Raw genomic sequence first — 5,000 nt, 5'->3', positions numbered from 1 at the left:
TATTTGAAGGCGACGCAGGCCAAACTAGACTCCAGCAAAAAGTGTGAAACAGCGCCCTCTGCTGTCAGGCAAGAGCAGAAACCATAAAAAGCTTACAGCACCTGGTATTCCCAGGCGGTCTCCCATTCAAGTACTAACCAGGCCCGCCCCTGCTTAGCTTCCGAGAGCTGACGAGATCAGGCATTTTCAGGGTAGTATGGCCGTAAGCTGCCAGGTCAACTGAAAAGATCCTATTTGAAGGTGACGCAGGCCAAACTAGACTCCAGCAAAAAGTGTCAAACAGCGCCCTCTGCTGTCAGGCAAGAGCAGAAACCATTAAAAGCTTAGACCACCTGGAATTACCAGGCTGTCTCCCATCCAAGTACTAACCAGGCCCGCCCCAGCTTAGCTTCCGAGATCAGACGAGATCGGGCATTTTCAGGGTAGTATGTCCGTAAGCTGCCAGGTCAACTGAAAAGATCCTATTTGAAGGCGACGCAGGCCAAACTGGACTCCAGCAAAAAGTGTCAAACAGCGCCCTCTGCTGTCAGTCAAGAGCAGAAACCATAAAAAGCTTACAGCACCTGGTATTCCCAGGCGGTCTCCCATCCAAGTACTAACCAGGCCCGCCCCTGCTTAGCTTCCGAGATCGGACATTTTCAGGGTAGTATGGCCGTAAGCTGCCAGGTCAACTGAAAAGATCCTATTTGAAGGCGATGCAAGCCAAACTAGACTCCAGCAAAAAGTGTCAAACAGCGCCCTCTGCTGTCAGGCAAGAGCAGAAACCATTAAAAGCTTACAGCACCTGGTATGCCCAGGCGGTCTCCCATTCAAGTACTAATCAGGCCTGCTCCTGCTTAGCTTCCAAGATCGGACGAGATCGGACATTTTCAGGGTAGTATGGCCGTAAGCTGCCAGGTCAACTGAAAAGCTCCTATTTGAAGGCGACGCAGGCCAAACTAGACTCCAGCAAAAAGTGTCAAACAGCGCCCTCTGCTGTCAGGCAAGAGCAGAAACCATAAAAAGCTTACAGCACCTGCTATTCCCAGGCGGTCTCCCATTCAAGTACTAACCAGGCCCGCCCCTGCTTAGCTTCCGAGAGCTGACGAGATCAGGCATTTTCAGGGTAGTATGGCCGTAAGCTGCCAGGTCAACTGAAAAGATCCTATTTGAACGCGACGCAGGCCAAACTAGACTCCAGCAAAAAGTGTCAAACAGCGCCCTCTGCTGTCAGGCAAGAGCAGAAACCATAAAAAGCTTACAGCACCTGGCATTCCAGGCGGTCTCCCATCCAAGTACTAACCAGGCCCGCCCCTGCTTCGCTTCCGAGATCGGACGTGATCAGGCGTTTTCAGGGTAGTATGGCCGCAAGCTGCCAGGTCAACTGAAAAGATCCTATTTGAAGGCGACGCAGGCAAAACTAGACTCCAACAAAAAGTGTCAAACAGCACCCTCTGCTGTCAGGCAAGAGCAGAAACCATAAAAAGCTTACAGCACCTGGTATTCCCAGGCGGTCTCCCATTCAAGTACTCACCAGGCCCGTCCCTGTTTAGCTTCCGAGATCGGACGAGATCGGGCGTTTTCAGGGTAGTATGGCCGTACGCTGCCAGGTCAACTGAAAAGATCCTATTTGAAGGCGACGCAGGCCAAACTAGACTCCAGCAAAAAGTGTCAAACAGCGCCCTCTGCTGTCAGGCAAGAGCAGAAACCATAAAAAGCTTACAGCACCTGGTATTCCCAGGCGGTCTCCCATCAAAGTACTAACCAGGCCCGCCCCTGCATTGCTTCTGAGATCGGACATTTTCAGGGTAGTATGGCCGTAAGCTGCCAGGTCAACTGAAAAGCTCCTATTTGAAGGCGACGCAGGCCAAACTAGACTCCCGCAAAAAGTGTCAAACAGCGCCCTCTGCTGTCAGGCAAGAGCAGAAACCATAAAAAGCTTACAGCACCTGGTATTCCCAGGCGGTATTCCATCCAAGTACTAACCAGGCCCGCCCCTTAACTTCCGAGATCGGGCGTTTTCAGGGTAGTATGGCCGTAAGCTGCCAGGTCAACTGAAAAGATCCTATTTGAAGGCGACGCAGGCCAAACTAGACTCCAGCAAAAAGTGTCAAACAGCGCCCTCTGCTGTCAGGCAAGAGCAGAAACCATAAAAAGCTTACAGCACCTGGTATTCCCAGGCGGTCTCCCATCCAAGTACTAACCAGGCCCGCCCCTGCTTAGCTTCCGAGAGCTGACGAGATCGGGCGTTTTCAGGGTAGTATGGCCGTAAGCTGCCAGGTCAACTGAAAAGATCCTATTTGAAGGCGACGCAGGCCAAACTAGACTCCAGCAAAAAGTGTCAAACAGCGCCCTCTGCTGTCAGGCAAGAGCAGAAACCATAAAAAGCTTACAGCACCTGGTATTCCCAGGCGGTCTCCCATCAAAGTACTAACCAGGCCCGCCCCTGCATTGCTTCTGAGATCGGACATTTTCAGGGTAGTATGGCCGTAAGCTGCCAGGTCAACTGAAAAGCTCCTATTTGAAGGCGACGCAGGCCAAACTAGACTCCAGCAAAAAGTGTCAAACAGCGCCCTCTGCTGTCAGGCAAGAGCAGAAACCATAAAAAGCTTACAGCACCTGGTATTCCCAGGCGGTATTCCATCCAAGTACTAACCAGGCCCGCCCCTTAACTTCCGAGATCGGGCGTTTTCAGGGTAGTATGGCCGTAAGCTGCCAGGTCAACTGAAAAGATCCTATTTGAAGGCGACGCAGGCCAAACTAGACTCCAGCAAAAAGTGTCAAACAGCGCCCTCTGCTGTCAGGCAAGAGCAGAAACCATAAAAAGCTTACAGCACCTGGTATTCCCAGGCGGTCTCCCATCCAAGTACTAACCAGGCCCGCCCCTGCTTAGCTTCCGAGAGCTGACGAGATCGGGCGTTTTCAGGGTAGTATGGCCGTAAGCTGCCAGGTCAACTGAAAAGATCCTATTTGAAGGCGACGCAGGCCAAACTAGACTCCAGCAAAAAGTGTCAAACAGCGCCCTCTGCTGTCAGGCAAGAGCAGAAACCATAAAAAGCTTACAGCACCTGGTATTCCCAGGCGGTCTCCCATCAAAGTACTAACCAGGCCCGCCCCTGCATTGCTTCTGAGATCGGACATTTTCAGGGTAGTATGGCCGTAAGCTGCCAGGTCAACTGAAAAGATCCTATTTGAAGGCGACGCAGGCCAAACTAGACTCCAGCAAAAAGTGTCAAACAGCGCCCTCTGCTGTCAGGCAAGAGCAGAAACCATAAAAAGCTTACAGCACCTGGCATTCCAGGCGGTCTCCCATCCAAGTACTAACCAGGCCCGCCCCTGCTTCGCTTCCGAGATCAGACGTGATCAGGCGTTTTCAGGGTAGTATGGCCGTAAGCTGCCAGGTCAACTGAAAAGATCCTATTTGAAGGCGACGCAGGCCAAACTAGACTCCAGCAAAAAGTGTCAAACAGCGCCCTCTGCTGTCAGGCAAGAGCAGAAACCATAAAAAGCTTACAGCACCTGGTATTCCCAGGTGGTTTCCCATTCAAGTACTAACCAGGCCCGCCCCTGCTTAGCTTCCGAGATCGGACGAGATCGGGTGTTTTCAGGGTAGTATGGCCGTAAGCTGCCAGGTCAACTGAAAAGATCCTATTTGAAGGCGACGCAGGCCAAACTAGACTCCAGCAAAAAGTGTCAAACAGCGCCCTCTGCTGTCAGGCAAGAGCAGAAACCATTAAAAGCTTACAGCACGTGGTATTCCCAGGCGGTCTCCCATCCAAGTACTAACCAGGCCCGCCCCTTCGTAACTTCCGAGATCGGGCGTTTTCAGGGTAGTATGGCCGTAAGCTGCCAGGTCAACTGAAAAGATCCTATTTGAAGGCGACGCAGGCCAAACTAGACTCCAGCAAAAAGTGTCAAACAGCACCCTGTGCTGTCAGGCAAGAGCAGAAACCATAAAAAGCTTACAGCACCTGGCATTCCAGGCGGTCTCCCATCCAAGTACTAACCAGGCCCGCCCCTGCTTCGCTTCCGAGATCAGACGTGATCAGGCGTTTTCAGGGTAGTATGGCCGTAAGCTGCCAGGTCAACTGAAAAGATCCTATTTGAAGGCGACGCAGGCCAAACTAGACTCCAGCAAAAAGTGCCAAACAGCGCCCTCTGCTGTCAGGCAAGAACAGAAACCATTAAAAGCTTACAGCACGTGGTATTCCCAGGCGGTCTCCCATCCAAGTACTAACCAGGCCCGCCCCTTCGTAACTTCCGAGATCGGGCGTTTTCAGGGTAGTATGGCCGTAAGCTGCCAGGTCAACTGAAAAGATCCTATTTGAAGGCGACGCAGGCCAAACTAGACTCCAGCAAAAAGTGTCAAACAGCGCCCTCTGCTGTCAGGCAAGAGCAGAAACCATTAAAAGCTTACAGCACCTGGTATTCCCAGGCGGTCTCCCATTCAAGTACTAACCAGGCCTGCCCCTGCTTAGCTTCCAAGATCGGACGAGATCGGGCGTTTTCAGGGTAGTATGGCCGTAAGCTGCCAGGTGAACTGAAAAGATCCGATTTGAAGGCGACGCAAGCCAAACTAGACTCCAGCAAAAACTGTCAAACAGCGCCCTCTGCTGTCAGGCAAGAGCAGAAACCATAAAAAGCTTACAGCACCTGCTATTCCCAGGCGGTCCCCCATTCAAGTACTAACCAGGCCCGCCCCTGCTTAGCTTCCGAGATCGGACAAGATCAGGCGTTTTCAGGGTAGTATGGCCTTAAGCTGCCAGGTCAACTGAAAAGATCCTATTTGAACGCGACGCAGGCCAAACTAGACTCCAGCAAAAAGTGTCAAACAGCGCCCTCTGCTGTCAGGCAAGAGCAGAAACAATAAAAAGCTTACAGCACCTGGTATTCCCAGGTGGTCTCCCATCCAAGTACTAACCAGGCCCGCCCCTGCTTAGCTTCCGAGAGCTGACGAGATCAGGCATTTTCAGGGTAGTATGGCCGTAAGCTGCCAGGTCAACTGATAAGATCCTATTTGA

At 51.9% G+C, this 5,000-nt stretch overlaps 10 non-coding genes and 12 pseudogenes across 10 annotated transcripts; all 22 read right to left on the bottom strand.

Annotated features, from left to right (window-relative positions):
- Nucleotides 1–89: 89 nt before the first annotated feature.
- On the bottom strand, nt 90–208 carry LOC131141389 (5S ribosomal RNA). The gene has a single exon (XR_013626087.1). It is a non-coding gene; the product is annotated as a 5S ribosomal RNA (ribosomal RNA).
- Nucleotides 209–320: 112 nt separating this feature from the next.
- Nucleotides 321–439, bottom strand: LOC131101107 (5S ribosomal RNA; annotated as a pseudogene).
- A 112-nt stretch (nt 440–551) lies between these two features.
- LOC131097481 (5S ribosomal RNA) lies at nt 552–660 on the bottom strand (annotated as a pseudogene).
- A 112-nt stretch (nt 661–772) lies between these two features.
- Nucleotides 773–891, bottom strand: LOC131099809 (5S ribosomal RNA; annotated as a pseudogene).
- Nucleotides 892–1,003: 112 nt separating this feature from the next.
- Nucleotides 1,004–1,122, bottom strand: LOC131099178 (5S ribosomal RNA). The gene has a single exon (XR_009118015.2). It is a non-coding gene; the product is annotated as a 5S ribosomal RNA (ribosomal RNA).
- Nucleotides 1,123–1,234: 112 nt separating this feature from the next.
- Nucleotides 1,235–1,352, bottom strand: LOC131140812 (5S ribosomal RNA; annotated as a pseudogene).
- A 112-nt stretch (nt 1,353–1,464) lies between these two features.
- LOC131098860 (5S ribosomal RNA) lies at nt 1,465–1,583 on the bottom strand. The gene has a single exon (XR_009117711.2). It is a non-coding gene; the product is annotated as a 5S ribosomal RNA (ribosomal RNA).
- Nucleotides 1,584–1,695: 112 nt separating this feature from the next.
- LOC131141019 (5S ribosomal RNA) lies at nt 1,696–1,804 on the bottom strand (annotated as a pseudogene).
- A 112-nt stretch (nt 1,805–1,916) lies between these two features.
- LOC131142961 (5S ribosomal RNA) lies at nt 1,917–2,022 on the bottom strand (annotated as a pseudogene).
- A 112-nt stretch (nt 2,023–2,134) lies between these two features.
- Nucleotides 2,135–2,253, bottom strand: LOC131097605 (5S ribosomal RNA). The gene has a single exon (XR_009116503.2). It is a non-coding gene; the product is annotated as a 5S ribosomal RNA (ribosomal RNA).
- Nucleotides 2,254–2,365: 112 nt separating this feature from the next.
- On the bottom strand, nt 2,366–2,474 carry LOC131099221 (5S ribosomal RNA; annotated as a pseudogene).
- Nucleotides 2,475–2,586: 112 nt separating this feature from the next.
- LOC144896828 (5S ribosomal RNA) lies at nt 2,587–2,692 on the bottom strand (annotated as a pseudogene).
- Nucleotides 2,693–2,804: 112 nt separating this feature from the next.
- LOC144897065 (5S ribosomal RNA) lies at nt 2,805–2,923 on the bottom strand. The gene has a single exon (XR_013626635.1). It is a non-coding gene; the product is annotated as a 5S ribosomal RNA (ribosomal RNA).
- A 112-nt stretch (nt 2,924–3,035) lies between these two features.
- Nucleotides 3,036–3,144, bottom strand: LOC131141390 (5S ribosomal RNA; annotated as a pseudogene).
- A 112-nt stretch (nt 3,145–3,256) lies between these two features.
- On the bottom strand, nt 3,257–3,374 carry LOC144895869 (5S ribosomal RNA). The gene has a single exon (XR_013626375.1). It is a non-coding gene; the product is annotated as a 5S ribosomal RNA (ribosomal RNA).
- Nucleotides 3,375–3,486: 112 nt separating this feature from the next.
- LOC144895856 (5S ribosomal RNA) lies at nt 3,487–3,605 on the bottom strand. The gene has a single exon (XR_013626362.1). It is a non-coding gene; the product is annotated as a 5S ribosomal RNA (ribosomal RNA).
- A 112-nt stretch (nt 3,606–3,717) lies between these two features.
- On the bottom strand, nt 3,718–3,826 carry LOC144896640 (5S ribosomal RNA; annotated as a pseudogene).
- A 112-nt stretch (nt 3,827–3,938) lies between these two features.
- LOC144895868 (5S ribosomal RNA) lies at nt 3,939–4,056 on the bottom strand. The gene has a single exon (XR_013626374.1). It is a non-coding gene; the product is annotated as a 5S ribosomal RNA (ribosomal RNA).
- A 112-nt stretch (nt 4,057–4,168) lies between these two features.
- On the bottom strand, nt 4,169–4,277 carry LOC144896639 (5S ribosomal RNA; annotated as a pseudogene).
- Nucleotides 4,278–4,389: 112 nt separating this feature from the next.
- On the bottom strand, nt 4,390–4,508 carry LOC144897030 (5S ribosomal RNA). The gene has a single exon (XR_013626599.1). It is a non-coding gene; the product is annotated as a 5S ribosomal RNA (ribosomal RNA).
- A 112-nt stretch (nt 4,509–4,620) lies between these two features.
- On the bottom strand, nt 4,621–4,739 carry LOC131141157 (5S ribosomal RNA; annotated as a pseudogene).
- Nucleotides 4,740–4,851: 112 nt separating this feature from the next.
- Nucleotides 4,852–4,970, bottom strand: LOC144895379 (5S ribosomal RNA). The gene has a single exon (XR_013625877.1). It is a non-coding gene; the product is annotated as a 5S ribosomal RNA (ribosomal RNA).
- Between the last annotated feature and the right edge of the window lie 30 nt (nt 4,971–5,000).

This window comes from Doryrhamphus excisus, unplaced genomic scaffold (genome assembly GCF_037039965.1).
Source record: "Doryrhamphus excisus strain RoL-2023G ecotype Guam unplaced genomic scaffold, RoL_Dexc_Guam_v1.1 HiC_scaffold_24, whole genome shotgun sequence".
NCBI lineage: Eukaryota > Metazoa > Chordata > Actinopteri > Syngnathiformes > Syngnathidae > Doryrhamphus > Doryrhamphus excisus.
This window is presented reverse-complemented; position numbering and strand designations above follow the sequence as displayed.